Source organism: Arvicanthis niloticus, chromosome 9 (assembly GCF_011762505.2).
Source record: "Arvicanthis niloticus isolate mArvNil1 chromosome 9, mArvNil1.pat.X, whole genome shotgun sequence".
Lineage (NCBI taxonomy): Eukaryota > Metazoa > Chordata > Mammalia > Rodentia > Muridae > Arvicanthis > Arvicanthis niloticus.
Window position 1 is genome coordinate 82,283,514 of NC_047666.1, and position 7,082 is coordinate 82,290,595.

Consider the following 7,082-nt stretch of genomic DNA (forward strand, 5'->3'; position numbering starts at 1 on the left):
GGCCCATTATTGTTATGTGTGATTAACATATGCTAATAAAAAAGAACAGATGCGGGGAGAATTTGTAGGGGTGGCAGAGCTCCCCTAACTGTGGACTGTGACCCTATGCAGGCTTCCAGCTAGTGACCCAGGAAGAGCAGGACATCTGTCAGGGAGGGCTGTCTGCTTCACAGACGACCATCTGAGTGAACCTCACCCCAAAGACCCTCCCAGATCACCCCAAAGGTTGCTTGCCAGACTCTCACATCCTGTGGTCCAGCTGGCAGAGAAAATCAACTACCATACCCCACCCTCAAGAGGGGAAGATTAAGCCCCACCTCCTAGATAAAATAATATTTATAGATATTATTCATTATTTCTCAATAAGGAAGATTTGTCTATCACATCCCACTGAGCACTCTTGTGTCTCTTAGAACCAATGTATTTTAAAATAGGAAAACTAAAATTAGTGGAGGGAGTAAATATCCCTCTAGTCCAGTGCGTTTTTATTTTTAAGGAGCATGCACATTTCTTAAAATTTCAGAATTATATACTCTACTGCGCAGAGTTTCATATTGTGCTTGACTCCTGGTGAAGTGGGACTCCCACTGTGTGCTTAGGCTTCCCTACCCTCATGAGCAGGTACTGTGTGCCTACAAGGCGGAGAGAGCATCTTCAGCCCTGGTAAGGAACATGAGTTATCTTTGCTGGCCTTTTCTTGGATCTTAGGTAAGTTGGTTGAAAATTATTTGAGTTTTAGAAAATAAAGATAGTGAAGGTAAATAATATGTTGTTATATTTTTCTATTCAAAATGTTTATTAATGTTTAAATTGTGTGTGTGTGCGTGCGTGTGCTTGCACACCTCCATGAATGTTTCTGTGCACCCAATGTGAGCAGGAGCCTGCAGAGGCCAGCAGGGGGCACCAAAGCACCAGGAACTGGAGGTAACGGATGTTGTGTTGGGAACGGAACCTGGTTCGTCTGCAGGCGTGGTCAGTACTCTGAACTGCTGATTCTCATCCCATTTTTCATAGTAAATAAAGTGTTTGTGAGAAGAAATACAGCTTTTAAAATTTTTTTCCTAGACAAAAAATTTTATGTGTATGAACGAGTGTCTTGCTTACATACACGTGTATACTAAAGTCATGGTTGTAGGATCCGTGGAACTGGAGTTACAAATGGTTGTGACCTGCCCTGTGAGTGCTGGGGACTAAACCTGAGTCCTCTGGAAGAGCAGCCAGCTCTTAACCACTGTGCCGTCTCTCCAGACCATGGAAACCCAGATTCCACAATGCTGTACAAATCTTCCCTACGATTCTCAGTAACAACATATGGATACGGGAAAGAGTAGATGTTTGTCATAGTAAGGGTTTCTATTACTGCACAAACATCATGACCAAGAAGCAAGTTGGGGAGGAAAGGGTTTGTTTAGCTTACACTTCCACATTGCTGCTCATCACCAAAGGAAGTCAGGACTCCTGGCTTGCTCAACTTGCTTTCATATAGAACCCAGGACTACCAGCCCAGGGATGGTACCACCCACAATGGGCCCGCCCACCCTTGACCACTAATTGAGAAAATGCCTTACAGCTGGATCTCATGGAGGCATTTCCTCAAGAAAGGCTCCTTTCTCTGTGATAACTCCAGCTTGAGTCAAGTTGGCACAAAACCAGCCAGCACAATGTTATTAACTATTAATTTTTATAGCGTCAGAAATTATAAGTATAAAATGGCGGGACGGCTCAGCTGTTAAAGGTGCCTGCTATCAAGCCTGATGAACTGAGTTCGACACCTGTGACCCACTTGGTGGAAGGAGAGAAAAGACTTCATGTTGACCTCTGACCGCCACCTGGGTGCCACGGCACACACATGACCCACCTCTCTCAGTAAGTGCAATGAAAAAAATATTTTCAAGCATACAACCACACAAGCTTGTACAAGGCTGGGCTTGGTTTGGAACACAGGCCCACCACTGTTTAAGAAGCAGTCTACCTATTTTTAAGAATCTTTTTGGGCACACCTACAACACCATAATATAAGACAGCAAAAGTAAAAGGTCTGGTCTGCATTTCTTCTGGCAGCTTGGGGAAGGAATATTTGGAAATGGATTCTGGTTTTTGAAATAATACAATCATTTCCCACCATGTCATGCGGGTGCTTGTTGGAAGTCTCTGTCATATTTCCCAGTCTGTCTTTCATTGTGGTTATTATTTTGGGAGTATACAATATTCACAATTCATTGTGTCGAAGAGGAAATTCTGTTTAATATCAATAAATATTCATGACTGTTTGGACAGATGAGCGTCAAGATGTGACAGCAGGTAGAACTCTGGAAATAATTCAGGACAGTGGTCTGTGGGTGCCATGTCCCCGACCTCATCTACACGAATGTCAAGGCTGAGAAAGAACTCGGTTCTGCAGTCTCTGTGTAAATCCATCACTGCCACATTTTCAATGGCAGATTAGAAACAGATGGGAAAAACAGTTTATTTTATTTGGAAAATCAGATTCCCTTCTGGGAGACCTGGGTCAACAAACATCAGGAGCTGGCTCTGCTCAAGTTTCCTGGCTCACTTTGAGACTGGAATACATGGTTTAGGGTGGTTCAAGAAAATGTGTGTGTGTGTGTGTGTGTGTGTGGAGAGAGAGAGAGAGAGAGAGAGAGAGAGAGAGAGAGAGAGAGAGAGAGAGAGAGAGACAGGGAGAGACAGAGAGAGAGACAGAGAGAGACAGAGAGACACAGAGAGAGAGAGAGAGAGAGACAGAGAGACAGAGAGAGACAGAGAGACCACTGGGAGCTGGAAGAAGGCTTGGGATCATCTGAAGTAGGAATTATAGTTGTGAGTCACCAAGTGTTGGATGCTGGGAACCTAGCATAGGTCCCCTGGAAGAGCAGCAAGCAGTCTTAATGGCTGAACCATCTTTTCAGCCTTAGAATTTTTCTTATCTGACCAAACAAGAAACTTAACACTTTTGTAACACTATTTGTTCAATCCACTGTCTGTCTGATCAGTTGTCCCAGGACTTTGGATGGTAGCTAATGTCTTATGTGGTTATAACCTGACTGAAGATCTTGTGTCTCTCCAGCCTCCTTCCTGTGGTTCAACGCTAACATTTCTTTCTCTTTTATGACCTTGAAAGTTTTGAAAGGACAAGCCAATTATTTTGCAGACTAACCTTCACTTTGTGTCAGAAGTTTCCTCATGATTAGATTCAGGTTATGGGTTTTGGCAAAAATACTCCATAAAAAATACATTCTTTTTAGAATATCGGTCTAGAAGGTGAATGGAACCTGTCTGTCCAAGCACTAAGGGCAATCTCTGTGATTGCTGGATGGTGTATTTGCTTAATAACTTTTGCTCCTATAAAGTACAATTTTCAGGAGTTTCTTTAGGGCCAGGGTTTGAAGATTCATCTAGACCAAGGATGGCTCTCTGTAGTGATAGAGTGTCCAATTCTGCCCAACATGACAGGCAGTGATATGTTTTGAGCATTTTCGATGAGGCTGGAAGACATCCAAAGAGGGTACAGTGGGAATGTCGAAACTCATAAAACACCCCGTATGTGCCAACATCTCCTAAAATAGACAAGCACTGTGCTTTGATAGCAAGAGATAAAGTTGGGACAGGATCTAGATTTCAAACAATGGTTAGTGCATTTGTTAAGGCTCTTATACTTGTCAAGCTAACATTGGTTTAGTCTCTTCTACAGTATTTATTGTAAGTTGCATTGACTATATATTTTCTAATTGTATTAGTGTGTTGAAACCTGGCATGTCTCTTATGAGGGTCTATCAACCAGCTTTCATCTCACTGCCTTGATTCTCTGAGAAAAGCTTGAAAGTGCTGGAAGAAATGAGTTAGGATTTAAGCAGAAGCAAGAGGGTAGTGGGCTTGATTATTGCTGGTATAAAAGCTTTAATTCTATTAATTGCTAGCACCAATGTTTCTGCAATAATTTTGACACAAGAAGTTATGACAGCTACTTTTGTTAATCATCTAGAAAAAAGTTACTAATGTGTTGAATATACAAGAAGATTTATATAGGTGTTTGGAACAACAGATTGATGCTCTATATCCTATTCAAATTATCTGAAGGAGGTTCAGGGTTTAAAAGTTAGGAGCCATTTCGAGTGTCATGACAAATATCATTGGAGTGGTGTTACTTCTAAAATTTACAATGATAGTCATTATAAGTAGAAAAAAATTTAAAGACACCTATAGGGTATTTGGCATAATTCTCACACCTCTCTGAATTTTTTAACTTTGCATAGTGAGATTATGAATTTAAAGAAAGTTGCTCTGTTGAACTTTGATGCTGCAGATAATGTTGATAAAATTATCCATGGCTTGAGGTCAGTATTTCCACTTTGGTCGAACATCAGGAATGGCATATATAGCTAGCCCTTTTGTCCTGTGAATTCTTTTATTCCTGACCATCATGTTAAAGCTTGTCTCTAACTACATCAACAGGTTGGCATCCAAAGTACATGACTTGAAACTGAAAATGGACCCCCAGACAGAGCTATTAATTTAACAGGCTGGCAAGTCGAGGACGGGTAAGATTCTGCACAGAGCTTTACCAACCTAAGACAGAGTGCATTGCTTTTATATGGAATAATGCATATTCCACAATGGGTAAGGAAGGCATTCTTGTCAGAACAACCTAAGACACAATCAGTCTGGTTTAAGCAGTAAGAAAGGGAAAGATGTGGAGAGCTTTTGGGGCTGCCTAGCAGGAATCTGACATTGGTCAAGGACAAGGAAATGGACTGCAGGCAGGATTCTGACATTAGGCTAGAACAAAAAGTAACTTCAGGCAGAAATCTAAATCCTAGGCTAAAACAAAGTAGTAATTACAGGCAGGAATGTAAAACTTAAGCTAGAACAAAGAAGTAGGCTTCAGGCATGAAAATGACCTTGGGCTAGGACAGGAAAGTAGCTCAGATATTTTGGTCATCCTGATAAGCCCTTAGAAATAGTGACCACAGGAGTGATCACAGGACTCTGTTTATTGTCCTGCTTGTTCTTTGATTATCTGGATTTATTGTCTTGCTTGTTCCTAGACTATTTGCATCTATTGTATTGCTAATTCCTCAACCTAGAACTGACCTTAATACTTGCATGTAATTTAAATGATATAAAAGCAAAAAAGGAGGAGGAGGAGGAGGGATGGGATGGGGGGTTAATGGGGGAGGGGATAACATCCGAAATGTAAATAAATTGTAAAATAAAAAAAGGGGCCAAATGAGGGGTCAAATAAGCAAGACTTAATAATATGCTACCATCTTGAAATCTACACATTTTTGTTTTTACTTTGTATTTACTCTGAGTTCCCAAAGACCTTCTTAATTTGTGTGAAGGACTTATTAAGTGTCTTAGTTAGGATTTTACTGCTGTGAACAGACACCATGACCAAGGCGACTCTTATAAGGACAAACAGTTAACTGAGGCTGGCTTATAGGTTCAGAGGTTCAGTTCATTATCAACAAGGTGGGAACATGGCAGCATCCAGGCAGGCATGGTGCAGGAGGGGCTGAGGGTTCTACATCTTCATCTGAAGGCTGCTAGTGGATGACTGGCTTCCAGGCAGCTATGACTAGAGTATTAAAGCCCACACCCACAGTGGCACACCTACTCACACAGGGCCACACCTTCTAATAGTGCCACTCCCTGGGCCAAGCATATACAAACCATCACACTAAGATTGGCAGTGATAGTGGAGCCGGACTCATGGATCCAGAAAGCTAAGCAAGGCCTTCCTGACACACCAGCAGTGATGACAGAAAGAACAAAGCCAAGATGTCTTGTCTAAGGTTGATAAAGGTGAGAGTTCTTTGAAGAAATGTTGGAATATGGATTCCCTTTCATCTGTGCAAAACCAGGAAGCGATTACCACAGTAAGACCCAGACCTTCTAAAGGGACTAATACTAGGACAGAGGCCCTTGTTCACTCCCAGAGAAGCTCCCTGAAGCTGTTGCTTCGTGCTCCAGTGGAAGGCTTCCGACAAGCAGCGCTGCCACGCACATCCAGCTACTGCAGGCAATCTATGTAGGGGGAAATTATCAGGGGAAGAGCTTTCCAGGGCTGGAGGCAGAGAACCACGCTCAGAGCAGAAGCCTCAGAGCTCCTGCCCCCCCCCCGCCCCCCCCCCCCCCCCGCGGTTGCCTGGGGGTAGGGCGGCAGCCTGGGAAACCTCCACTCATTCTGTAACCCTAGCTGTTGTGTTGACTGGCCTGCTTTGGGGCGAGGGCCACAGTCTCAGGAAATGGGGTTTTGTCTGTTCCATGGGTTGGGGCCAGGTGAGATCCTGTGAGAACACTGTGTGTTGTCTGGAACTATGGTTCTTGGAAGAGACTGGGGTTGAAGTGCAAGTTCAGGAAGAACGATTGTATCCCTCATAAAAGTGGATTCTGTTCTTTTTAAGGTAAACAATAGAAGCTGTGACCCAGACACGCCCCAAAGGCATCCTCGAGGGCATTTCTGCGCACAGATGGGCGTGCACTCAGGCAAGCCACGAAGGAAAGCCGACTTTGAAAAGCTCACGTCTTAAGTTATCTGCTGTGGACCTCTGCAAAGATTCATTTTTCTTGCCAAATATAGCATTTAGTTACCAAGTGGAATTGTAAAAGTTTACATTTTCATGAAAATTCCAGTTTTTCTCTCCTCCAACCTCTTCTTAAGTTCACCACTAGGGGGCACTGTTGACAGCAAGATCAACAGGAAGGAAGCAGAAAACTGCCTATGTCTAGTGATTCTTTGCTGTGTTTATGTTTTAAATAACTTTAAATTACTTTCTTTCTGTCGGTAAATAAAAACGAAAATGTAAGAGCTGCTCTACTTACAGTTTCTATGGACTTGTGTTTCCACTCACCTCAGATACGTACGGACCTTGTGTGTACTCCATTAATAAAATAAATAAATCATTATAAAAGGTAGTTCCATTTTCTCCCAAATGCTTCCTTTCCCCAGTCACGTCGCACACTCCTGCACATCCTGTTTGGAATATTTCTAGCACTTGGAGTTGCCTTAATGTTTTTTTTTCTGAAACAGGGAAACAATTTTACTTTCTGAATCACACTTTCCTGTCAGTTGCTTCCAG

At 42.5% G+C, this 7,082-nt stretch overlaps 1 long non-coding RNA gene across 1 annotated transcript; it reads left to right on the forward strand.

Moving 5' to 3' along the window:
- Positions 1-628: 628 nt before the first annotated feature.
- Positions 629-6,877, forward strand: LOC143443434 (uncharacterized). The gene is made up of 3 exons (XR_013112392.1): positions 629-1,866; positions 4,453-4,538; positions 6,408-6,877. It is a non-coding gene; the product is annotated as an uncharacterized LOC143443434 (long non-coding RNA).
- The last annotated feature ends 205 nt before the right edge of the window (positions 6,878-7,082 follow it).